The following is a 27,755-nucleotide window of genomic DNA, read 5'->3' as shown; positions in this document are numbered from 1 at the left end:
ATGTTGAAGCACCAATAGGGTGCCTGTGTGCAGGTTCTCCCTAAGAGGCTCAGTTCACAGCAGGCCAAGCCATGATCTGACAGGCCTAAGGGAACAATGCAGCCGCTATGCAGGAGTGGCAGATGGCCACATAACATAAAGGCCACTCCAACATAAAGGCAGTCAAGATGGGCTATGGTGAAACCACTGGCACTCATCCTGGCCCAGGCGTATTGGCATATGTCAAGATGCCAGGCTCACCAGACATCAACAAGGCCTGCCATCTCCAAGGCAGACTGCAGTTTGCAGTTTGAAGACAGGTGGGGCTCTGGCCCCGTGTGAACGAACAAGGCAGCAATGGTGCAATTAAAGTCCCCACCTGTGAGGAGTAGGTCATCATTCTCACTAGCATTGCACAGGAGGGTGGCCAAGATCTCAAAGGAAATGACCCGCTCCTGGCCATCAGTGGGTGCGCAGATGTTAACGAGTAGCAGATGGTGTTGTGCTAGGGTGATGCAGACAGTCATCAGGTGACTGAGATCACAGTCCCTCAACCTGGTGGGGCCTCTACACCTCTACCCTGGGGTGGTGGGCACTGTAGGTAGGATGGGTGGGGGAGAGGACTGGGAAGCAATGTTCCCTCTAAGGTGTAGTGATCTGTGAGTGCACCACTTCAGTCCATGAGCATGCTGCTTTGGTCCTGACTTCCCCTTTGGGTGCACACTGTTATTCAGAAGCATGGCTGGTATTCTCAGGTGTTGTTTGCTCTTGACTACTATTCAGAAGATTATCTGTGGTATTCCTGTATTCACCTAAACTAATAAAACATTATCATTTATAATTTTAGTCTATGCATATGGTTTTTTAAAGGTGTGATCATTTACATTTTCATTAATTTATCTAACTAAGGGAAGGTGTGTGGGGTGTGGATGTCTTTTCTGTTCACCTTTCCTGTGTTATATGGCAGGCTATGGATGGATGAATGGACATAAATACAGCTAAACCCTGTTCCATGGAATGGGACTATTTCCCAATATTGACAAAGAGAAGATAACTGGCTTTGTGTGATTTCTAAATGACCAAGCCCCCAGCCCCGCCTCACCTTGCCTTGGGGAGCAAGGAGTTACGTGGCATTGGAGCTGGGGAGCTGGGGAACAATTCTCTCCCCACCTGCACTACGCAAATCTCACTTGAGCCTCTGATTGCAGCACAGCAGCTCTTCTCTTTGATCAGATGCTGATTTTAATTTGGGGCAGCGGTGATACCCATGGAGGAGCTGCTGCAGAGAAGATACTTGGGACATATTTGGTATGCAAGGAGCAACTGCTATTAGTCTTAGAAAGCTTATCTCTCCCTTTCTTGGAGGATCTATGTCTGGGGAGCAGAGTCATTCCCTGGTGCCAACCCCTAGCCCCAGCTCCCAGCCCCCAGCCCCACCTCACCTTAGGAAGCAAGGAATCACTCTGCCCCAGCCCCCATCCTCACCCCTACCTTGCCTCAGGGAGGAGCTGCTGCCTGAGCTTACTTTTGGTAAGTGTGCCACACCAGCCCCTGTGCCTCTGCCATGCTCCGTGCCCAGCTCCTCTCCAGGCAGGTGTGTGGCATTAATAAGTTAGTGCATAGCAAGATTTTAAATTGTGCGTGGCTGCACATATACACAGCTTGAAGGGAACATTGCTGGGGAGTAGTCCCAGCTCCTCTGCTGGATGGTACTCTCATGCTGGAGACCCCAGCCCCCTCAAATGGAACAGGGGTGAAAAGAGGTCGGGAAGAGCTCCCAGCCTCACTGGGTGGGGCCTGTGTCCAGGATGCGGCATCCATTGGTACTGCTGTAGTCACTGATGTTTCAGCTACTTTTCCCAGTGGGCACTGGGCTGCTAGGTGGGAAAAGCTATCACACTGGAAACATGTGGTCTCCCCCAAGGAAAAATAAATCACAAACCTCCGCCCATCAAGTGTGAAGTTCAAGGAGTGAGGCAGAGACCAAGGGCCCTCCCTAAGGAGCATGAAGACCTGCCTTCAAAAAGACAGATATGTTTCAACTTTGTGTCTTTGCTTACAATCATCAGTCAGTGAAAGGGACTCATAAAAACCCCATATGGCTCAAGTCCCTTGGTCAGCTCCTGGTCAGACATATGTGTGGGCACATTGGAAATCACCATCCTCACAGCCTGGGTGTCTAGGGGCATAACAAGATAGTGTACACCCGTAATGTCCTGGTCCTCCACACACCCTGTTGACCTGGGTGGAATGCTCAGGTAAATCACTGGGACCATGTTAACACGACCTGCATAGCGTATGCTACACTGTCCCAGGAGACCAGCCAGGGCATCTACGCAGACCTCCACCCCAACATAGAGAGGGGTGTGAACCCTCAAACCATGGTTAAGGGGGAGGTTTTGAGAGGCATCCTCATGCCTGCCACTGGGTGTAGGAGTGGCCATTCCTGCTAGGACAGGGTTAATTTCAAAAGATAAAGCTAAGGAAATGAAAAAAAATTGTGTATATTAAATACAGAGATAAGTGTCTGGGAATGCAGCCATAAGAAATGGAAAGGGAGGGGAAATGTGAGCCCAGAGGAGGAGTGACAAGAGTCAGAGTGGGGCTTATGGGGGTTATGAATAAAACAGAAATAGAAAAAATAAAAAATGTGGGGGGATAAAAAGCACCCCTCAAAAGACAAGATATAGAAAAAAATAACTCCCTACAACAAACAAGCAAAAAAGAAGGAAAGAAAGAAAAAGAAACAGTAAGAGAAAAACTGAAATATCAGCTTGCAGGCAAAGTAACCAGAAGTAGAGGGGGAGGGGACAGAGAGCAGAGAGAAAAAGAAGAAAAAACACTGTGAAAAATGCAAGGAAAAAATCAGAAAGGGAGATAAATAGAAGCAAGAAACCTTTAGACAGGTGGGAGTCAGAAAAGAAAAGAGATAAAAAGCCATGGAGTCTTATGCTCAGGATCGACTCCCACAGCTCCAAGCAAACCTGGTCCAAAGCATCCAAAGTGGAAGGAAGGAAGGAGTTAAATGTGTTTGTATTGGATATCATAAGAACTAAAACATTAAGCAGATTAGAATTTTGAGGAGGAGGAGTCCCCAAGGCCAAGTTTGCAGAATATAGCTCTCTCTCACGGAGACAGCATGACACAAACAGGCACATATTGACTAATTTCTCCTGGAGCCTTAAGGAGAAAGGGGGAGGAAGGGGGTAAAATATAATTAGCTAACATCCACACAGCAAAAAAAAGTGGAAAGAGGAGGAAATGTGGCTGCTTTCTCTTCTTTGTCATTATCTTGTCATAAAACATTACGAAATAATGCTTCATTTGGCAGTGACTTCCCAGAAGCATCTCCCATTTTGTGGGTGGGACACAGGCAATTGGCTCCAGAATACATTCACAGTGGTGGAGTTTATGTTGGGGTATTTAAATTATCTCCATATCTTTAATTTTAATCTGTGAGGCAATGCAGGATCTGGTAGTTATTTATAGCTGAGCTTGTGTTACCTGCTGTGAGCAGGGTAATTGAAAACAGTATTTCAAGCCTGTCTCTTTCATTGATTTGTGTTATGGCATCTGTTAGCCATAGCATAATCACAACACTAAGTGGAAAATAAGAAATAAAAAAACCCATTAAACATATGTTTTTATGTTGTATTTTATGACCACATCTTATTTTTTATTGCATTTCCAAATTCTGTTGTTGCTTCCTTTCTGAGACCAATTTTCTTGCCTGGGAGCAGTTTGCTATATTGCTGCCTGGGAAAGCTGATCTGCTTTCTCTCACTGTCTGGATTAATAGAGTTTTCAACTGTAAAGTTGCTAAATTCTCAAGATATAGGCTATGACCTCTCTTATAAGTTCCCGCTATCTTAAAGAATCAGATCACATGAACTGTTTTTCTTTTTAAAATAATTATATTTATTCCCTAAAAGTGTCCGTCCACATTTTCTTCTTCCATCATAAGCATTGTAAAGCACCCTGAAGGCAAATAAATCTGGCCCTATAATTTTTTCAGTGATTATTTTATTTGTGCAAAATTACATTCATTACATACTATTTCACTAGCAGATAATGGCTTGTGGGATTTTCAAAGCAAAAGAAAAAGAAGAAATCACAGGTTTTGGTTTGGGTTTTTTTTCCTTTCCTTTAAAGAAAGAATTCCTAAATAATGTTAAAGTCGCACATCTATATCAGTTGTTCACAGGGCTGGAGAATGAAGTAGAGTGATGGGCTTTCATCTGTTATTCTTATTCTCATTATTATCCTCACAGACAAGGCTTAGAACTCCACTTATTATACAAAAATCCTCTTTGAGGAGTTGTGGAGGTTGATTGAGGTCCTGGATGACTGGGAAAGGGAAAATATAGTACTCACCTTTAAGAAAGGGAAGATCATGGATAGCCAGCATGAATTCACCAATAACAAGTCTAAGCAACCTGATTTCCTTCTATGATAAGGTGACAGGCTCTGTGGATGGGAGGTAAGTAGTGGATGTAATATATTATTGCCTTAGTAAGGCCTTGATACTGTACCCATAACATTCTCATTAAGAAGTTAAGGAAATACAGACTAGATAAAAGTGCTGTTAAGGTGGATACATAAATAGTTGGATCACTGAACTAAATAAGCAGTCATTAATGGCTCAGTGTCTAGATGGGAGGTGGTATCAAATGGGGTTTCCCAGGTGCCTGTCCTCAGACCAGTATTGTTTAATATCTTCAATAACAATTTGGAAGAAAGGATCAAGTACATGCTTAGCAAATTTCAAATAACACTGTGGCAGGGTACCATTTGTGCCTGACAATTTCAGGGCCTGAAGACAGCAGCCAGCAGATGCCTGATTAGGGCAACCATTGTGGATTCAGGGCTTCCCAAATAAACAGGGCATTTTGCTGCTGGAAGGCTAGGCAACAACATTGCCTGGCTGCAGGTATCATTTGGAGATAAGGAAGGAGCTGTAGGGGATGGTCAGGAGGCTCCTGGTCCTGGGCATGACCTAAAACTGCACCCTGCCAGGAGTGGGTGGCCTGGTGGGTCTCTCAGTGGCGCAGGAGCCCCCAGGAAATGCCAGGCCAGTTACTACCCTGGTGAAATGCAGGCCAGGGTGCCTTAATCCCAGCTCCCACAACTGGGTAGATTACCCTCTTGTAGGGTCTGGAAGGTGGACCCCAGCAAGAGAGTGGGGCCATAGACTCAAACCTGTCTTGACATTCCCCAACTGGTCAATGCTGGGCCCAGGACTGGAAGGGTCAAAGGGCCAGGGGCCCACTGCAAGGGATGCCCAGAGCTGAGGGCCTGGGGTTCTGACTGGCCTGGAGGTAGACCAGGGCCAGTACAGCCAAAGGTCCCAGGGGGACCACTTATGTAAGGGAGAAGCAGCTCATGGAGCTATGCAGCCTGGAATGAAGGCAAAATAGGCCAACTGAATGGATGGATCCAGGTGGGGTTCAAATAGCAGGATTCTGGGGCCCAGTGTGGGGCTGATGATGTTGGTAACATCTGGATGCCATCTGTGAGGCTTGGGCTGCGGTGTAGGGGAGGAATGGAGCTGCAGCTAGAACCCCTGGCATTGGAGCAAAAAATGGGCAGCCTCCCACTTAATTAACACCAATTAATAAATTAAAAAAAAGGAGTGGTGGGTGAGAAGGTGGGGAGTTAACCCAGAAACAGGTGGGTGGGCCAAAGGTAAATGAGCCCCAAGAAGGCCCCCTGTTACAGACACCAAATTGGATAGAGCTGCAGACATTCTGAAGGGTGGGTATAGGATCCAGAATGGTCTGGCTAGACAATCAGATGAGATTCAATAAGGACAAGTGCAGACTGGGGAATGACTAACTAGGCTGTGGTACTACAGAGAAGGACCCAGGAATTAGCAATAGACCCTAAACTGAATATGAGCCAACAGTGTGCTCCTGTTGCAAAAAAAAAAAAAAAAAAAAGAAAGAAAAAAAAGCCAACAGCATAATGGGCTTAATTAACAGGAATATCATTTGCAAATCAAGGGAAGTGTCTCTTTGGCTCTATTCAGCATCAGTGAGGCCTCACCTGGAGTACTGTGTTCAGTTTTGGCCTTCATATTTCAAAATGGATGTGGACATTTTGGAAAGATTCTAGCAGAGAGCAATACAAGTTTAGGGGCTTTGATAAAAGACTTATGAGGAAAGGTTAAAAGAATTAGAGTTATTTAGTCAGAATAAGAGAAGACTGAGGGAGGATTTGATAACAGCCTTCCAAAACCTGAAGGGCAATTACAGAAAGGATGGGGTGGGTTTTTCTCCATGACCATAGGGGACAGAACACAAGCTTCAGCAGGGATAGTTTTGATTGGAGATTAGAAGGAACCTTTTATGAAGGTGGTCAGGTTACCTAGAGAAGAAACAGACTACCTAAAGAAGTTGTGGAATTGCCACCCCTGGAAGTTTTCAAGATCAAGTTAGATAGATGTTTGGCTAGGCTGGGTTAGTGAAGAATAATTTTGCCTTGAGCAGAGGGCTGGACTATATGACCTTGTGAGGTCCTTTCAGCCCTAATTTCCTGTGATCCTATATTCCTAAGTGTAACAATGTTCCTATGTTCCTGTGACTCTATGTTCCTAAGTGTATCTGCCCTAGAAGACTTACAACACACATGAAGGACAAACACAGCAGGAAGACTAAATGAAGAAAAGGGGTGCAGGTAAAATTAAGTGAACAAAAGTTAACAAAGAAAATAAAGTAGAATGTATAGCTCCTAATGGAAGAAACAGCATGAACAACAGGATTTGAAATGTGCTGAAAACAACTATATTGTAAGACTTTAGTATATAGCTTAGTACTTCTCCTACCTTTAAAATACAAGCAGCCTGTCACAGATGCCTGCCTTTGTTACACTTCATTTTTTCAGGTAGAAAATCAAAAACTTGCTTGCCCTTGTCACATGTTCTCCTGACTTTGCCTTCCCTGAATTTTAGGTTCTGCTACTTTTTTTCCAGCGTCCCTTGCCAAATGGTTGTAAATCAAAACAGAATTTATGAAAAAATAACCAACCACAGATAGAAGCAACTGAATGTAGAAGTTAGTTAGACAAAACTCTATTCCTGGAAATGCTGAATTACTCCAAAGGGAATTGTGAGTGCTCAGCACCCTGCTGGAGCTGATGAAAAAACAGGAGTTTCTGTTTTAAAAGGGTTTCAAGTTGTTCTGTTCCCCTGTGGGGTCAGGTCAACTCTCAGGATCTCAATATTGCACTGTTAGACAGGAGGGTGTGACACAATTGCACATATGCAAACACACAAATCAATTAGGTGCACACACACACATATACTACCAACTCGGACACATACAAATCTGAACAAGCCTAGGCACATGCATATCTACCACCAATTCAAGCACATACACACTACAAATTAGACAACAGTCAGTTGTTAATACCCACACACTCTGTACACATACACAGATTACTAATTCATATATCATGCACACAATTATATATATCTATATATATATCTATATCTATATATATATATATATCTATATATATATCTATCTATATATATATATATATGCACACTCACCAATTCACACACATACAACCCATCTACACACAGGTAAGTTCCTAACTTGGATGGTATGGTATGGTATGTATGTGTGTGTTTCAGGTACTTGAGAAGGTACCTTCAGGTACCTGAAGGAAGGTTAAGGTGAGAGAGAAAGTGTAAGGAGTGAAAGTTGCTGGAATTGGGATTACAACTGGTAGACTAGAGAGAAGCAGGCTGAGGAACTGAGGCTTGGGGTTACTTAAGGTCAAGTGGCCATGGGGTTACCTGAGCTCACCTGGTGCCAGGGTGGAAGCAAGGGAAAAAGCCCGGTAGCAAGGAGGAAACAGCCAGGAGACAGAGGCAGAAAGCTGGGAAATCAGGGGAAAAGGCAGTGGGGACAAGGCAATAACAGTGGCAGAGAACTGGGGAAAATGCAGTGTAAGTGAGACAATAACAGTGGCAGAGATCGGGGAAAAGGCAAAGAGGAGGTCAGGATGGCTGGAGCCACAGGAGCATGGGACAGGTGTTGGAGGTGGCAGTAAGCCAGAAGCAGCAGAGGGAGAAATGAGACAGAAGTTAGAGGGGCGAGGAGCAGAGATTGGAGCAGGGCCAAACCATAGTAAAGCAAAATCCAACTCTGGGGTCCAAATAACAGTTTTATTAAACAGACAACACACTACACCCCCCCCCCCCACACACACACACAATGGCAGCAGGAGAAAGAGACTCAGTGGAAAGGTTGGAGTCCAGGTAGGGAAGAGAAGCAGAGGCCAAGTCCTTGGTTGAAGGGAGGGTGGGGGTGATAGCTACCTATCCAGGCTGGAAAAGGGTCTTTGTCCATCAGGTGTTGTCCAGAAGGCGGTTGCCGGCAGGGTCTCTGGGTGGATAGGTGGTGTGGCGTGGTGCTGGAGAAGTTGTCCCAAGGAGTCAGTCTTCACTACCCCTTTTATGGGGCATACTATCTCTGATCCCCTATGGGGAGGGCCTGTCCAGGCAAGCTCAGTCCTGTCCTAGAGGGTTCCAGGTGTTCTTACTGAGCATGCAGCCTTGGCACAATGGTGGGTTGCCTCATCTTTTGTTTCTTGAATGCTGAGGGTGGTTCCAATGGTTGGGTTGTTGGTCCAGGTATTGGTTCTGATGGTTTGGTCATTCAGAGGGAGCTATTTTTAGACCTACTGCCATTGTCTCTCGAGCACCCTTATTCATCCAGAAACCAGTTTACATAGGAGGGGTAGGTATGAATCATAGATTCCAACATCAGGGGACACAAGGTGTAGACTTGACATGACTTATGCTAACATGCATATGTAGGCCTAAATCATATAGTATCAGTAAAACAGTTATATAGAACAGTAAAAATCAATATAAACATAATAATTATAGAATACAAAAAGGAGAAAAAACAAAATGAATACAACTTTCTACAAAAATAAAACGCTGAATCTTATCCTATGTCTTAGCTCACTTATACTTATCTATAGGGAATAGAGAGGGAGAGAAAAAATAAAAAATGGTTGGGGAAGGGAAGGGAATGCATTTTAAAAGGAAAAAAAAAAAAGAAAAACTGGGGGTTTTCCTACAGTTCCTAATTTGAATAATTAGGAACAAGACTGGATGTTTTATATTTCCTTAGGAAAATACATTCTGAATTTATTTAGAGAACTTAATTTAACAGATCCACCTCCAGGTTCTAGGGGATGCCTCATTCAACCTTGAATCCTAGTTGGGGCTCTTACAGCATCAGAGTTCCTAGTTCTGGACACTCAGCATACTAGATCTACCCTAAAGCCACAGATGTGTAAGCAGTGGAATCACTGGGCTTGAGCTGTCTGTGTGATATGGACCATAGAATCCTGGACTCAAAAGTAGTCTGCTGGTTGGGGTGGCAGAAAATAGAGCAAATATTTAAACAAATTCTGGCTTTCTGCAGTTCAGTGAAAATTTGTTGGAAATGATGCATTTCTGTGGAACTCTTTTTGACAAACTGGCATTTTCCAACAAGAACAAAATGTGGCAAAGCTCAAAGTAGCACGTGGGTGGGGCCTCACCTCAGACTAATGTGTATATGGTAGCAATTTTATTTAAATCCAACTTGCCTCTGTTCTTGTCTCAAAGATGTGCTTCCATTGTCACCCACTGTAAGATACTGAGAGATGTTTCATAAGAAAACAAACAAACTATGAACCACTAAGTACGAGCTTTGTTAATATTTACAAGAGTGAGTGCAATTCAAAATGCATGAATAATCGCAACCAACATGCCACAAACACATGGGCTAGGGACATTCATTACACATAAACTGGCTTACTATAACAGAACAAAGATTCAGTGCACATAAACCAGTTTCAAAATGGCCAAAACTGGGTTGATATAAACCTTAACTGTAGTATCAGACTTAACTGATTTGGGTCAAACTGGGTCATCCAATTCTTGTCCCAGACCCCTTGCTGATTAAAGATAAACAAGACGCCCCCAGCATCTGCTCTCTAGCTGGAGCAGGGATCAGCCCTAGTGGAGACACTCATTAAGGCAAAGTGGGCAGAGAAGGGATTAATTCTTCCCTCCCTCCCCTCTTTGGGATGCTGCCCAGCCCCCTCTGCCCAGCCCCAGAGGGGTACTCTTCCCCCACTCCTCCCCCCCAGGTTAGGAGGAAGCTTTGTTCCATGCTGGGGGGAACTTTTCCCTCTCCTCCCAAAGAGGCAGTAGGAGCATGGAGCTCAGCTCAGCTAACTATGCCTGGGACAGCTAAGTACTGATAAAAGCTGAAAACAGAGAAGATTAGAAATAAAGTTATCTTAGAATGGCAACCTAAAAGCATTTCCACTGCTCCCAGTACTGACAGGAAGCATTCACAACTTTGGTGCCCTCATATTTGCCTAGACTGTCCTGTCTTTGAGACAGGACTCTGGAGCTGGAAATCTCTTGAACATCTGCTTTCAGAAATCCTCTGATATAGGTCCAGGGTTCAACAAATCACTTGAAAGCACGCTTCAATTCCAAGATACGAATATACTTAAATACTTCACTAAACTGGAACTGGAACTCAATTAGAGTAGGCTTTCCCAAACATGAGCAGTCCCAAATAATCGATGCAATAGGAGTAGGGTTACCATATGTCCGGGTTGTCCTTGTTTTTGGACCCCTATGCTGTGTCTGGGCATGTTTTTTAAGTAAGAGCAAATGTCCAGGTTTTCTGCTCTCCTGGGCTGGCTGCATAGGGCTAGGAGCAGTGGGCATTGTGATTATCGGTCAGGGGTCACGTGTTCTCCATACAGGGGGGTGTGTGTGTATGTAAGTAGGAGATGCTTGGGCAGCAGGGGAGGAGAAGCAGGGGTCTGCAGGTCAAGAGTGAGGGGCACCAGCAGGGCTGGAGGGCAGAGGCAGGACAACAGCAGCAATTGGGGGGGGGAAGGGGCTGCAGGTCAGGACTGAGGGCATGGGGAATGGTACAGGTGACTGGGTTGGGTGTGCAGAGCACTGGCAGCACAAGGGGGCAGTTGGGGGCAGCGTACTGCTGTGTGGCTTGTCAGTGAGCAGCAACAGAATAGGAAGGGCAGTACACCGGCATGGCACTGGCCCTACCCCATAATCCCTCTGCCCCTCCCCCAACCCAAAAAGGTGTCCTCTTTTTTGGACCTATAAAAATGGTAACCCTTACAGAGGGGAGACATTTCCAATAATTTCCAGTTTTTCTGGTACTGGTTCAGCTCCTTCTTCATCAACTAAGAGCCATGAAAGTTCCTGCAGGGGGAACCACACAGAAAAGTTCATATAGCCTTGGGCTAAGATTTATTCAAATCTCAAACTACATTGGCTTATCAAATTGAATTAGATCTTGGACAGAAAATAAAATAATTATTGTTCGTTAGGTTTCCTGCAGAAATTACTAACAGGCACCAGTGAGAGAACAAGATTCCATTATGAAGACAAGTAATGAGAGATGATTTCCATCCCAAATATGTTAAAACTTAGGTCATGGCTCTCTACAGCACATCAAATATATAAAGAGAAGAAAGGAAGATAAGAGAATGGCAAAATGAGAATGCAAAATGTGCAGAGATGTTATCAGAAAGACAAAGCCGTATGAACTCCAGTTTCATTTTGAAAATTTTTAAGAACTTTAGTGCATGGTAAATAAGTTCTAACATCCCAAAGGTGTAAAGACACATAGACAACAAGTGAGCCACTAAAGTATATTTATTTAGTATGTACAATGAGGTTCCAGATCAGCAGAGTGCAAACAGTTCAAGTCAGTGGTGAGCAGTTCGCATTCTACAGTCCAGAAATAAATTTTCTTTTGCCTACCAAGCACGTGAGCAATAAGTTTTGTGCACGAATGAGCTATCTAGTGGTGAAATATGTAGCAAGTGCTGCATCTGACTGTCAAATCAAGCTGCAGTGTGGGGAGGCAGTTAGGAAGGCCAACCACACCTTGTCATGCATCCACAGATGCATCTCAAGCAGGTCCAAGGAAGTGATCCTTCCCCTCTATGTGGCACTGGTCAGGCTGCAGTTGGAGTACTGCATCCAGTTCTGGGTGCCACACTTCAGGAGGGACGTGGACAGCATGGAGAGAGTTCAGAGGAGGGCCACTCGCATGATCAGGGGACAGCAGGGCAGGCCTTATGAGGAGAGGCTATGGGACCTGAACCTGTTCAGCCTCCACAAGAGAAGACTGAGGGGGGGTCTAGTGGTCTGTTACAAACTAGTCAGAGGGAACCAGCAGGCACTGGGGAAGACCCTGTTCCCCCGAGCACTACCAGGAGTGACCAGGAATAACGGTCACAAGCTGGCAGAGGGTAGATTTAGGTTAGATATCAGGAGGCGCTACTTCACGGTCAGGGCGGCTAGGATCTGGAACCAACTTCCAAGAGAAGTGGTGATGGCTCCTACCCTAGGGGTCTTTAAAAGGAGACTAGATGTACACCTTCCTGGGGTCATTTGACCCGAGTACTCTTTCCTGCCATGGCAGGGGGTCGGACTAGATGATCTACTCAGGTCCCTTCCAACCCTAGAAACTATGAAACTATGGAACTATAGTTACCTGGATCCATTTTCCTCCGCTTCTTGAAAATAGGGACCACACTGCCCCTTTTCCAGTTCTCTGGGACCTGACCTAAACACCAAGTGTGCCCAAAAAGCCATGCCAGTGGCTCTGCTATGACACTGGCCAATTCCTTGAGCACCCTTGAATGAAGATAATCCGGGCCTGCTGATTTAAACACATCCAGCCCCTCCAAGTGTCTGTGCTAACAGTTGGTGGGCTGGTTACCCCTTTACATTGACTGTGGGTAAGTGATCGTCCCTACTGTTTCTATTCTGTGTCATATTTGCACTTGGCAGGCTATCACTTTTAGACTGGTGCAATACAGATGAAAAGTACTTGTTCAGGAGTTCAGTTTTCTCCTTGATGTCGGTGATCGAAGTCCAGATGCACTGAGCAGTGGTCTCACATTTCCACTGGTTTTTCTCCTGTTACTTATATACCTATAGAAGGACTTTTTTTGTCCTTGATTTTGGTTGCTAACCTGAATTTGACCACCACTTTTGCTTTTCTAATCTCCCTCCTACAGGTGTGGGCCAATCATATGTAGTTCTCCTTGGTGCCTACTCCTATCTTCTATCATTGGTAAGCCTCCCATTTTCATAAGATCTGTGACTTCCCTGTTGAGCCAAGATAGTCTCCTGGCCCTTGTGCCACCTTTTTTGCATACAGGTATGGACAACTTCTGTGCATCAAGAATCATATCCTTGAGGAATGACCTCTCTTCAGCCACACTCTTTCCCTGTGGTCCATGATCTTGTAGGGCATTACTCACTAAAGCCCTTAGCTTATTGAAGTCAGCTTTTTTAAAGTCAAGAATTTATACCTTACTGGTAGATTTCTCAGCCCTTCAATGAACAGTGAAAGTGATAATCTCATGGTCATTGTTGCCTAGGTTACCCTCTATCTTCAGTTCACTCACCAGGTTGTCCCCCTTGGCCAAGACTAAATCTAGGATGGCATTTCCTCTGGTCAGTCTGTATATGTCCTGAGACAGGTAGAGCTCATTGATACAGGCCAGGAATCTATGTGACTGGTCAGATCTGGCCGGGTGTTCTTCCCAGATGTCTGTGTAGTTAGTCACCCATGATGACCATATCCCATGTTCTTGCAGCCTCTTTCAGTCCTCTGAAGAATTCCAGTCTCGCTGCATATCTTGATTTGGAAGTCTGTAATATATTCCTACCATTATGTCCCTTTCACCATGTCCCCCCAGCCAAATTTTTACACAGAGGGTTTCAAGTCACCCTTCCTTAGTACCAAGTTCAGCTTCCAAAGAAGTGTACTGCTCTTTTACATATAGAGGTACACCTCCACCCTTTTTCTCTATGCAATCCCTCCTATGTTAAGTGTATCCCTCTATAGCTATGGTCTAATCATGGCTAGAATCCCACTACATCTCTGTTATCCCTACAGTATCATAATCCCTGCTGGAAAGCAGGAGGGCCAGTTCTTTCTGTTTGTTGCCCATGCTCCTGGCATTTGTGTACAGGCGTTTGAGCCCTCTGCTGGAGGACCTCAGTTTTCTGTAATGTTAAGGGAGCTCCATTTCCTCAGTTAGTGCTGTAGCATCCTTCCTATCATCTCCTTTTGTAATGGCTGTTTGTTTGTTGGCCCCTAGGCTTGCTCCACTCATTGTTCCCACATCCCTTGGTGACCTTAGTTTAAAGCTCTGTCAAGGAGGTCCACCATCCTGGCTGAAGTGGATACCATGCCTTCCCAGAAGACCTCTCTCTCAGAAGTGTGTGCTGTGGTCCAGAAAGCCAAAACCCTCTCAGTAGCACCATTGCCAGAGCCTTCAGTTCACCTCCTTGATACATCCATCTCTCCTAGGCCAATGGCCCACAACCTGGAGGATGGAGGAGAAAACTACCTGCACCCCCAATCCATTAAGCCCAGCCCCCAGAGCCCTGTAGTCACTCATGACCCAGCCAGGATTTCTCTGAGCCATCTCATTCATACCCACAAGGATGAGCATGGGGTAGTGTTTGGAGGGCTGGATGAGTTTAAGAATCCTCTCTGCTATGTCCTGGATTTGGGCCCCTGGGAGGCAGTGGACCTCATGAGTCAGGTGGTCAGGACAGCTGATCACTCCATCTGTCCTCATAGAGGTGGCAGTTAGTTGCCTCCCCTCATCCACAGCCGGTGATTCTGCTGATGTCTCTGTGGGTCATGTGAGAGGTGCGTAACCAGGGCCATCCCTAGGGGAGGCCAAAGTGGGGCAACTGCCCTGGGCCCTGTGCTTTGGGGGCCCCTGCAGAGTGGGGTGGAGCAGTAGCAGTACAGAGCTGGGCGAAGCAGATGCTCCATGTCCAGCCTCTCACTATCCACCCCCCACCACCCCGACGATGCCACTCTTCAGGTCCAGAGCCAAGATTGGAATGGGGGCAGATTTTCCTCAGGCCCCACACCCTGCTCAGGTCAGCTCTGTGCATACTTGTAGCTACAGGAATTGATACTGTTAGAAACACTGTGACCTGTTGTGATTTTTCTGTGTTCTTTGTAACAGAAAAATTGCTCTATTATTTTTCTGTTGTCAAAAAAGGAGTGAAAATCAAGCTGGTATTTTCTAAGAGGTGTCTCAAGTCTATAAAGTTTAGAAACCATGTCTGTAGATAATGAAAACATCAAACTACTTGATTCTGGTTCAGTCAACACTTCACCCTCTATGCAGGCTGAGTAGTGGTTATTTAAATGATGAATTGCATGTATTCCCTGACACTTCATACTGTGTAGTCTTTTCCACCACAGTTTGAAACACAAGTGGTCAAAGTAGCTGTTAGCCCCATGGAACACAGGGTTGGGCTTGATATTTTTAATGAATCTACTGTGCAGCAGTCCGATTCATGGAAATCATTCACCAACTAAATAACAATGGAATGGAGAAGTGCAAATCAAAACTACCTTGATTTATTATTATTATTATTATTATTAATTCAAAATTGAAACAAACAAAGGGAGGCCATTTGAGGACAGCAAATCCCTCTGTATTTCTCGTTTTCCTTTAGATCTAAATGATTCCATTTTTTATTTACTTTTATAGAGTGCTCTTACTTTCCCTGGTACCATAAATCAGCAAGTATGCTAAATAAAAAGGAAAGAGATTAATTTATCTCTTTGGGTAATTCCTCAAGGTGCTTGTTGTCATCCATATTGGGCATATCTACGTGTGCTATTAATTTAAGAAGGCTTACTACACAGTAAAAATACTGTGCAGTAAGTCTTACCCTGAAGTTCTTGCAGTCTGCATAGACCAGAGAGATAAGAAGAGGGCAAACAAATATATTGTTGGTCCTTACTTTATAGTTAGAGAACCAAGGGATATAGAGAGTGAACAATGTATTAAAGACATGCAGCTAGGAATGAATATTCAAGATATATAAGATGTGATTTTTTTAAGCTCACAATATTACAGAGGTAGAAAGGGATTTGTATGTTGAGAATGTGATGCTATTTCCCAAAAGTTTGGAACTTAAGATCCCAAGACCTGGATTATGCACAAATAACGTATTGGCTGACAGAAATTGAGCTAGTCTCTGTCAACCAGGGTAATCCACATCTACATATTGAAATCAGCTGGTCCTGATGATCTCCAGCCCAGACTGATGAGGGAATTAGCACAGGTCATTGCAGGACCCCTAGCATGTCTTTATGAGCATTCGCGGTGCTCTGGTGTGGTGCCCAAGGACTGGAAAAGGGCCAATGTGGTTCCCATTTTCAGAAAAGGGAGGAAGGAGGACCCAGGAAACTATAGGCCAGTTAGTCTTACCTCAATCCTGGGCAAGCTTTTTGAGAGATTTATCCTGGCACATGTTCACAACGGGCAAGCAGGGGAGATTATGCTTAGGGGCAACCAAGATGTGTTCATTAGAGGCAGGTCCTGTCAGACCAACCTGGTGGCCTTCTATGACCAGGTAACATAACACTTAGATGCAGGTGTAGCAGTGGACATAGTATTTCTGGACTTTAGGGAAGGCCTTTGACACTGTCTCTCACACCATTCTCATTAAAAAACTAGGGGACTGTGATGTCAACACCTACACAGTCAATTGGGTCACTAATTGGGTGGAGGGCTGCACCCAGACAGTGGTGGTGGACATGTCCTATTTGACCTGGAGGGATGTCGGCAGTGAGGTTCCACAGGGCTCGGTCCTCAGGCCTGCACTGTTCAACATCTTCATCAGGGACTTGGACAAAGGGATAAAAAGCACCCTGTTCAAATTTGCAGATGACACTAAGATGTGGGGGGAAGTGGGCACAGTAGAAGGGAGGAATAGGCTGCAATCAGACCTAGACAGGTTACAGGGGTGGGCAGATGAGAACAGGATGAGTTTCAACACTGAAAAGTGCAAAGTACTGCACCTGGGGAGGAAGAACCAGCTCCATACCTACAGGCTGGGGAACTCCCTTCTCATCAGTGCAAAGGCAGAAAAGGATCTTGGAGTCATTATTGATGCCAAAATGAACACTGGCCAACAGTGTGGGCACATGGTCAGGAAGGCCAACCGCACCTTGTCATGCATCCACAGATGCATTTCAAGCAGGTCCAAGGAAGTGATCCTCCCCTTCTGTGCGCCAGTGGTCAGGCTGTAGTTGGAGTACTGAATCCAGTTCTGGGCACTGCACTTCAGGAGGGATGTGGACAACATGGAGAGGGTCCAGAGGAGGGTCACCCACATGATCAGGGGTCAGCAGGGCAGGGCCTACAAGGAGAGGCTAAGGGACCTGAACCTGTTCAGCCTCCAGAAGAAAAGGCTGTGGAGGGATCTAGTGGCCATTTACAATCTAGTCAGTGGGGACCAGCAGGCACTGGGGTAGTCCCTGTTCCCCCAAGCGCTACCAGGAGTGACTAGAAATAACAGTCACAATCTGGTAGACGGTAGCTTCAGACTAAACATCAGGAGGCACTACTTCACTGTCAGGGCAGCTAGGGTCTGGAACCAACTTTCAAGAGAAGTGGTGCAGGCTCCTACCCTGGGGGTCTTCAAGAGGAGGCTGAACACCTTGCTGGGGTTGTTTGACTCCAGTACTCTTTCTTGCCATGGCAGGGGGTCAGACTTGATGATCTGCTCAGATCCCTTCCGACCCTACCAACTATGAACTACATGTGCGCCCTCATGGGAGGAGATTTACTCCCAACAGGAGCAGCCTGGTACAGGGCTGCTCCCACCCTGCTCTCCCTCCCTGTAGCAACCAGGGGGAGCTCCACACTTCTCCACACCCCAGATAGTCCAGGTGGTTTTTTACCAGATTTGTCCATCACTTTGGGGTGTGCTCATTTATTAGGGGTACATTACTGGGGTCTCTATAATTCTATCAATGTGCTGCTTGTGTTTCTATTTGGAGCTGTATCTCTTCCTTCTGCAAATCCTCACCCCCAATGGAGCTATCTTGAAGGACTGTTTCAATGGGCCTGAGTTCCTCCAACCACTGAATCAGTCAAATACATGTATGCACATACACACACATATTAACAGGACATGCCTGAACCAGGCCAGGTTATTTAGCATTGACAGGCTAACACCCTCATATGCCTTGAACTCAGTTCATCAGGGCAACAATAAAATGCAGCCAGACACAAGCAAATAGGATAACAGAGAGCATCTGAGTCAGGCTAGACTATTGAGCATTGATAGGCTGACACCCTCATGTGCCTTGAAATCAGTTTATACCTTATTTCAGTAGGACAGTAATAAATGCAGTTAGACACACATGCTAACAAAGTACATCTGAGAAGGCTGGGTCTGTTCAGCACTTTCAGTTGATACCCTCATGTGCCTTAAAACTCAGCACATCACAATTTCTTGTCACAATGATCCTAGTAGTAACCCCCTTGATGAGCAGACCCCAGTGTAGTTTTGGGCATTACAGGGATCTTTGGCTTAGGTAAAAGAAGAGTTGCTGCAGAGAAAATGGGGAGGTCAAGGGGAAGAAAGAGTAAGTGAGTTTCAGAGAGAGAGTATAGCAACCAGCTTGACCATAAAAGTTATTTATTGACAGGTATATGAACTTATGATGATACTAGTAATAATAGCCTTATAAGAGAGTCAAATAAACAGTTAAAGTATTACAAAGTTTTAGTTAGGTTTTTGGGGAAGTCTAGCTCAAGTTTGATTAGCAAAAGTCAGGTTTAAAAAGCTGTGCCTGGTGTAAGAGAATAGAAGTCAGGTTCCTGGAGTCAAAGAGAGAGTTGGGGGTCTCACCACTCAGGGAAGTTTGAACCAGTCAAGGTTTCCAGGTGTTTGTTGGAGCTTGCAGATGGGCAGAGTTCTGAGCATGATCAATGGAGGGATTCCAGGTAGAAAAGGAGTGGAACTGGTGCAGCTTTTGGATCCAAGCACCAGTACTAAAACTTGAGCTTTGGGTAGGGGTTTTGTAGAGAAATAACAATGGTACAAGGGACAACAATAGGTTTGTTTATGGGTAAACAATGGCTCATATGGTGGATAATAGGAACTGATCACTCCGGACTGTGGGTGGCATTACCCTGAGGGAGCTCACAATACAGACAGGCAGATTCAGTGTTTTCGATACCAATAGAGGCAAGGTTCTCTCTAAGGTGCGTGTGTGCATGGCTGAGCACAAGTAGAAGTCTGGCCATGCACAAACTTTTTTAGGCCATGCAACCACTGGGATAGGAGCTGGGCTGCAGCATGGGACATTTACAGAAGGTAAACTCCTCCCTGAGGTGAGGCAGAGGCAGAGGTGGAGGCAGGAGCCTGGCATGGGCTCCGTTGACTCCAGGGAACTGCTCCACTCCCCTGCTTCATCTTGGGGAGTAAGGAGGCATGTGGGATCAGGGCTGAGGAGTGGAGCACTTCCCTGGAGCTGGCAGAGCCTACACTAGTCCCCAACCCCAGCCTCCATCTCTGCCTTTCCTCCCCTCAGGGAGGAGCCACTGTCTGCCCTGAGTGAGGCTCTTCCGGCTCTGGTGAATGGCTCCATGGGCTCTGCCAGCTCTGGGGAAGTGCTCCACTCCCTGGCCTTGATGCTACATGCCTCATTGCTCCCCAAGGTGAAGCAGGGGAATGGAGCAGTGTCCCAGAGCCAGTGGAGCCTGTGCCAGGCCCCAGGCCTCTAGTCCCCAGGCCAATCCCCCAGACCTCCAGCCCTCAGGCCCCTAACCCCTAGGCCCATAGCTCCCAAGCCCCTGGCTTTCAGGCCCCAGGCCTAGCTGCCTGGAGGCCAGAGGCCCAGGCCCCAGTCCCCAGTCCCAGCTGCCTGCCCCAGGTGAGAAGTGAGGAGCTTACCTTTGGTAAGTGTCCCACGCCGCATATTGGTGTGATCACAGACCGAAGCAACACACTCATGGACTGAAGCAGCACTCTCATGGACTGCTACTCCTTAGAGGGAACATTGAATAGAGGTGTCATTACTAAAATTGATCTGATAAATGCTGAGCTGGGGGTGTGTAGATTGTGGCATTTGGAGCAAGGATTCCCCATCATGCAATGCCCCCATGCTTTTCTGATCCCAGAATTCAGTGTGGTCCTTGCCTTGGAATCTCTGTTCTCCAACCTGAATGCTAATGAAGGTGCATGTCTGTCCCATCTCCCATTTAAATGAATTGTCATATGGTTGCATCAGAGGCAAATGAGACCAGGGGAGTTGCTTCACTCCTATCAACTTTGTTTGTAGGGGTTTAGGTGCGTCTCCCACTGCATCTTCCTTGTCCTTTGTAAGTTCTTCTAATCATTTCTTGTTCAGGCAGAGGTGGGGAGGGGGAGAGTTCTTTGTGTGTCAGACAGGCTGTGTACTTTGCCAGGGTTCCCCATGAACACAGAGCTGAGAGGTAACAGGTCCCAGTTGGCATGGGGCTTGCCAGCAGCTGCCCTGCTTGGCATGCAGCCAGCTGCTCTGGGTAGGTAGGTCTGAGAATCCAGCCCTCCTTGTCCTCTGGAGCAGTGAGTTCCACACTGGAACTTTTTCCAGAACTGGTGGAGCTGGCTGCTCTAAGGAGTGAATGGGGGCTAGATTCCCATCCCTCACTTGTCCCCTAGAGGGGACAACCTTTTAAAAATCTTTTAAAATAAGAATACCCTCAGCAGTTGGACATGGAGCGGGGGGGTGGGGGGAGACATGGCCAGATGTGGAGTGGCAGCAGTGTGGGGTGGTGGATGAAATCAGCAGCCACCAACATATACAACCTTCCCACCCCTCCATGTCTGACTGGCTGGGTAGTGCCTGTTTGGCCCACAGAGCAGCTCTGCTGCCTTTGCTCTGTCCCACCTCTGCTCCTGGGTGGTGACAGCGTGGGGTGGTGGCTGGTGGTGCCCACCCACCCATGCATACCCCCTAAGGCCTTCCCAAGTGCCCCCAGGGGTATGTGTAGCAACCCCTGCCCTAGAGCAACCAGCTCTATTCAGAGGGCAATCCAGCTGGGGAGCAAGCAGAGGTTGGGAATCCAGCTGGCTGCTCTAGGATTCCAAGCCCCCAGTTTCTCCCAGAGCATCCAGCTGGATTTCCTGCTGTCTGGACCTGGGTGCTCTATGGGACAAGTGAGGCCTGGATTCCCAGCCCTACTCATTCCCCAGAGCAGCTATCTTTGCACAGGAAGCAGGTACAGGGGGAGACAGTTCCCCGGTTCTGGCCCTGATCAGCTCCTTAGGGGATTCAGGGAGCTGAGCAGTGCTGGGGTCAGGGACAGAGACCTACCTGTCCCTTGTGGCACCCTGTTGGCTAGACTGACTGGGAGCAAGTTTGCTGCCAGCCAGCATCTACAATTTTTACTGTGCAGTATCTATTGTGCAGTTAGCAGTAAATGTGAGCACATGTAGACAGTGGTGCTTTACAGCACAGTAGAATAATCTACTGCACAGTAAAGTGTCTCATGTAGATACAGCCAGTATTTACTGAATACAGGATCCCAGTTTGATGATGGATCTAGAAATGGGCTGTCAAAAGTGTGACCCATGGAACTATGTCACATGGTCTGTGGGGCTCCCAGAGGGTCTGGGAAGGGGAAGCAGAGGCAGGACACAATGCCAAAATGTGGAGCATAAGGCCCCACCTAGGATGTGTGTCAATGACAGTTGTGTTGACCCCCCATGGACACCACTACCTCAATCACTTCTGCCTCCCATGCCAGCGCTGCCATTGGCATCTGGATGCAACCCACAAGTTTGTCACCCTTGGTCAGCCCTTGAGTTTGATAACCCTGGACTGGACACTAGACTGACACCCATGTCTGGAGAATAATAGCAATGACTGTGCTGCTCTAATATATTTTTACAGGATTCCCTTTTTGTCAGTGACAGGTTCTGTTCCTTTCTGCGTTCAGTGCCTATGCTCCAGGGCTGACCTGCTAAGAGCTGCTGAATGACAGGTTCCTATTTTGGTAAATCTGAAAGGAAGAGAAGAAAATTCAGGACTATTTCCAGATGCCATTTCACTACTTACAAGGATGTGGCCATGGCAACATCAACAATGGTCAAAGGGGAATACCCACAGGAGGCCATGGTGGTGTTAGGGGGAAGGGGTTGGGGGTGGCAAGCTGCGGGCAGTGAGCAGGGACCACCTGCAGCTGCCGTCTACACTGTCAAGTGGCGGCAAGCTGGGACCACCTGCAGTTGCTGGTGGTTGTATTGACAGAAGTGGGGGCAGTGGCTGCCCACAGAAGCCAGCAGCATCTTCAGTGGAGGCCAATCTTAGCAGGGCACATGCCCTCCTGTGCCCCCTCACATGTGTTACCTATGGCTGCCACATTCCTTAATTGTAGGCTAGATAAAGGTGTGGCTAAGAGACTGCAAGGAGAATCAAAAGCAGAGGCCTAGATTTTGCAAATGGATGAACTGAACATGGTATAAAATGTGAGGCCTGTAAATAAGAAAAGTAGGCTTTAAAGCTGAAACATCTCATTGCCACCCCAACCCCTGCCACCTCCAACTCCTTTCACTTTTCTTCCTCCCCTATCACTGCAGTGGATTTGTATGAATAATCACCACCTTACTGGTGGACAGTGACTAGCTCATTTTCTGTCAGCCAATAAATTGTTTGTGCATAGTCCAGGTCTTGGGTTCTTAGTTTCAAAGTTCTGGGAAATGGCATCACATTCTCTATATACAAATCCCGTTCTAACCCTGTAATATCACGATCTTGAAAAAAATATCACATCTGATATAGCTCATTTGAGATACTAGCTGCATATCCTTAATAAATCATTCACTCTCTGTATGCCTTGGCTCTCTGTGTGTAAAATAAGAACCAACAATATTTCTTTTTGCCCTCCTGTTTTTTCTCTGGTCTACGTAGAGTGCAAGCACTTCAAGGTAAGGCCAGTCTCTTACGATATGCCTATCCAGTGCATACCATAAGTGTTATTCTTGACCTCTTCCAGGGCCTGTAGAAAGTCCTATAATAAAAACAATGAATAAAAACAATACTGCACAGGGATACCTTTAATTATACAATCAAACGCAGCGGCACAATATAGTTCATAAATAGCAAATACATAACTTAAACAAACTAGGTCTTATTAGCTCCACTCCTCTCCTGAGAAAAAAAGAGGTCCAGGCCCCATAGGAAAGTGTTATTCATACTTTCATTTAAAACAAAAGACTTCATCAGTAGGATAAGAAAGAAACAATTTTAGGTCTATTATGTGTTTCAAGGTGGGCACCCTACCCCTGGCACTTTTCAAGTAAAAGTGAAGGACTCATATGTCTGGAGAATAATAACACTGACAGTGCTGTTCTAATATATTTTAGAGGATTGGGAACTCTTGATAATTCAATCAGTCTCCTACCCTTCTCCCTATCATGAGGCTCCTACTAAAACCTTGCCTACCCCCAATATTTTGACCTTTCATACCTTCCATCCTCTTCCTATCTAAACATGAAAACAACCTACTTCATTGCTGCTGTTCTTGCAAGTCAAGCATTTTGACCACAGAGGGGACATTATACATAAATATGCTACATAAACTTCCCCAAGAAGAGCTCTGCTTGCTGAAAAGTATCAGTTTAGGAAAATGATATAAACCCTTTTGCTTGTCACTACATTTTGACAGATTTGTTGGTGGTGAGAGAGTAGGGGATTGCGCACACTGGACATGTTGACACATTAAATTAATTTGATGCAATAAACTCTGACATAGTTCACACAGGAGTTTATTGTTCCCAGGAGCAGCATTTACACATGTACCACATGTGGGACCACAGCATGTGAGCAGGGGTAGCACAGCCCCAGCTGGCAGGGGGCCCAGAGGATCAGTCTGACAGCCAAGGGATGCTCCTTCCAGGTTCAACGTGCTGCAGAGGGGATGGCTAGGGTTCAAGGGTGCTATACTGCAGGGCTAGCCAGCAGCAGCCCCACATTGTAGCACCCTTGGACTCCAACCAGCCATGGTCACAGTCTATATGTTAGCTTTGCCAGCCACAGCATCACATTGGTGGCTCAGCTTGTGGTCAGTCAGGACCCCCAAGTCCCTTTCGGTCATGGTGCTACTGAGTGTTGCACTGCTGAGCCTGTAAGTATGCTGGGGGGTCTTCCTCCTGAGGTGCAACACCTTACACTTCTCTGCATTGAAGGCCATCAGGTTTTGGTTGGCCCACCTTGACAGCATGTCCAAGTCAGCCTGTATCCCTAGCCTGTCCTGTGGTGTGACTGCCCTCCGCCATAATTTCATATCATCCGTGGACTTGGCCAGTTCACATCTGACTCCAGAGTCCAGACCATTTATGAAGATGTTAAAAAGTACCGGCCCAAGTACCAGGCCCTGAGGGACTCCACTGGTCACCCTGCACCATGTTGATTTGCTCCTGTCAACTAGTACACTTTGGTTCCAACCCTATAGCCAGTTGCCTAGTCATCAGACCATATGATGAACAAGGCCACAGTTCCCCAGCTTAACCACCAGGACATCATGGGGAAGTAGGTCAAAGGCCTTCTTGAAGTCCAAATATATGACATCCACGTCATCTCCCTTGTCCATGGCACATGTTACCTGGTCATAGAAGGGGATAAGGTTGGTCAGGCAAGACCTGCTAGTCACAAAGCCATGTTGGGTGGCATTCAGAAGCTTGCCTTCCATTAGTTTGGTGTTGATGGATCCCTTGACAATTTTCTCCAGGATTTTTTTTCCAGGGATGGACGTCTATAGTTCCCTAGGTCATCCCTTCTCTCTTTCTTGTAGATAGGGACCTTGGCTCTTTTCTAGTCATCTGAGACCTCACCCAAGTGGCATGATTTTTAAAATATCTCTGTCAAGGGGGATGCAATGATGTCTGCCAGTTCCTTTAAGGCCATCGGGTACATTCCATCTGGGCCCATGGACTTGTAAATGTTCAGTTTCTCAAGGTGTTAACCGCACCTGATCCACATCGATTTTGGGCCCATCACTCACTCCAGGATTGGTTTGTGCTGTTCCTGACTATTTGATCCTCCTGGGAGGGTGAAAAGCTGATACAAAAAAGCCATTTGGCCTTTCTTGGGCATCAGATGTCAGTTTCCCCAATGGATCTCATGGGGCCCAGTGCTATCTTTGTTCTTTTTCTGACTTCCCATGTATCTGAAGAAGGACTTTTTGTTGTCCTTGATTCCAATAGCTAGCCTGTTTGGTTTGTGCATTGGCTTTTCTTAACCACTTTCTACAGGTGTGGGCAAGTTCAGAGTAATCCTTTTTGGTAATGCTTCCTGTTTTCCAGCTGGTGTAGGCTACTCTTCTGAGCTCAATGAGGTCCAACAGTTCCTTATTCAGCCATGGGGGCTTCTTTGCCCACTGACTGCATTTCTTTCGAGATGGTATGGCTTTGCCCTGTGCTTCAAGGGTTATGTTTTTGAGAGATGACCATTCCTCATGTACTTCCTTTCTGGTGTGTGTGGGGGCATCTAACTGCATGACTGACCAGTTGTCTCAGTTTGCAAAAGTCAGCCTTCCCAAAGTTAAGGACTTCTGTTTTACTGTGGGGTTTGCCTGCTCTTCGGTGAACTAAGAAAGTGACCAATTAATGGTCACTGTCACCAAGCTTGTCTTTGATCTTCAGATTGCTCACCAGTTCCTCCCCTTTGGTCAGGACCAAATCAAGCAATACCTCTGCCCTAGTTGACCCACAGACCACCTAGGTTAGGTAAAGGTCATCGAAGGTAAGTGTGTGTTCTCTTCTAGGTTGGCGGACCTCCTTCGGTGGGCTTTAAACTAGGCTCGTCGGGGGAAGGGGAAGATGAGGGCAGAGGAAACATCAGACTGCCAGACTAAACAGCACCCACAACTACAGCCCAGCCCAGACCAATGAGCGAAGCAAATAAACAGGTAAGAGATAGGGGCCAGGGTAACGCTGGGACTAAGGGGTCAGTACACACACCCACAGGAGGCCTCAAATGCCTCTACACAAACGCTTGTAGTATGGGCAACAAGCAGGAGGAACTCAACCTCCTGCTGGCTGACACCAGCCCAGACATAGTGGGGATTATGGAAACGTGGTGGGATGCAACGCAAGATTGGGCAGTGAATGTCAAGGGCTATAGGCTGTACAGGATGGACAAGTTAGGAAAGAGAGGTGGGGGTGTGGCACTCTATATTAAGGAGGAATACACATCCTCGTTAATTAGCAAGGAGTCAGGGGAGGGGCACTCTGAAGTGCTTTGGGTTAGAGTACAAGGCAGTTGAGGGGAAAGGGACTTAATGGTGGGAGTCTACTACAGACCTCCCAACCAGGGAGAAGAGCTTGACCAGGAATTCTTGGGTCAGCTCACAGAGGTAGTGAAGGCTAAAGATGTGGTAGTCATGGGGGACCTGAATTTCCCGGACAGCTGCTGGGAAGAACAGTCAGCCAGCTCTGAACGCTCACATAGGTTCTTGGCCAGAGTGCAGGACCTCCATCTAACCCAGGAGGTGCACAACCCCACCAGGGGAGACGCCTTGTTGGACCTAGTGCTGGCCACGGGTGATGACCTGGTGAGGGGGCTGTGGGTGCTCGACCACCTGGGCGACAGCGATCATCGCCTGCTGGAATTCACCATCCAGCGCAAGGTGGAAAAGGCATGCAGTAAGGCAGCGGCCCTAGATTTTAGGAGGGCAGACTTCAACGAGCTAAGGAGGATAGTTGAAGAAGTGCTGAGGTCCCGGAGGGGAGGGGAGCCAGGTGTCCAAGGTGAGTGGTCGCTCCTTAAGGAGACGATCTTCCAAGCCCAAAGGAAGGTAATCCCAACGAGGATCAAAGGGAGCATGAGAGCACACAAGCCTCCGTGGCTCACCAAAAGCATCCGGGAATGTCTCCTTGCTAAAAAGGAGGCTTACACCCAATGGAAAGAAAGGGTCATGACCAGGGAGGACTATTCTATAGTTGCTCGGGGATGTAGGGGGGTAGTTAGGAAGGCGAAGGCAGAGATGGAACTGGGACTAGCTTCCCAGATTAAGGACGATAAGAAGTCCTTTTTTAAATACATAGGAGGTAAAAAGAAGGTCCCGGGTAATGTGGGGCCCTTGCAGGACGTGATGGGAAACTTGGTCGTCACACCAGACAGCAAAGCTAACATGTTTAATGATTTCTTTGCCTCTGTCTTCCTAAGTAGGGACCAGAACAGCCACCTCCCTGCTGGGCCCCCCTCGGGCCCTGGGGAAGCACACCTGGGCCACGGGTTAGCGAGGATTTAGTTAGGGAGCTTCTGGAGGGGTTGGACATATTCAAGTCAGCCGGTCTGGATGATCTCCACCCTAGAGTTCTAAAGGAACTGGCCAAGGTCATTGCAAGTCCCCTGGCACAACTTTACAAGCACTCGTGGTGCTCTGGTGAGGTACCGGAGGACTGGAATAGGGCCAACGTGGTCCCCATCTTCAAAAAAGGCAGGAAGGAGGACCCAGGAAACTATAGGCCAGTTAGTCTTACATCAATCCTAGGCAAGCTGTTCGAGAAAATTATGCTGGCACACATCCAGGAGGGGCCAGCAGGGGACTGCATACTTAGGGGCAACCAACATGGGTTCATCAGTGGCAGGTCCTGTCAGACCAACCTGGTGGCCTTTTACGATCAGATCACCAGATCATTAGATGCAGGGGTAGCAGTGGATATAGTCTTCTTGGACTTCCGGAAGGCTTTTGACACTGTCTCTCACCCCGTTCTCATTAAGGAACTGGGGGGGCTGTGGTGTAGACACCCACACAGTCAAATGGGTCACCAACTGGCTGGAGGGCCACACCCAGAGGGTGGTAGTGGATGGGTCCTTCTCAACCTGGAAGGACGTGGGCAGTGGGGTTCCGCAGGGCTCGGTCCTCGGCCC

General features: G+C 46.8%; 1 long non-coding RNA gene across 6 annotated transcripts in view; it reads left to right on the top strand.

Annotated features, from left to right (window-relative positions):
* LOC149859734 (uncharacterized) overlaps window positions 1-27,755 on the top strand; it is an 88,186-nt gene that overhangs the window by 5,614 nt on the left and 54,817 nt on the right. For 5 of the 6 annotated variants that reach the window (XR_016443576.1, XR_016443577.1, XR_016443573.1 and 2 more), the window contains one exon: window positions 25,645-25,788. The exons of the other annotated variant lie outside the window; for it this stretch is intronic. This is a non-coding gene — a long non-coding RNA (uncharacterized LOC149859734). The remainder of the gene's footprint in view (window positions 1-25,644; window positions 25,789-27,755) is intronic. 6 annotated transcript variants of the gene reach the window in all.

Source organism: Crocodylus siamensis, chromosome 7, assembly GCF_052110815.1.
Source record: "Crocodylus siamensis isolate JL-2025a chromosome 7, ASM5211081v1, whole genome shotgun sequence".
Classification (NCBI taxonomy): Eukaryota; Metazoa; Chordata; order Crocodylia; family Crocodylidae; genus Crocodylus; species Crocodylus siamensis.
Note: the sequence above shows the minus strand (reverse complement) of the source record. Positions and strands in the feature narration are given on the sequence as shown.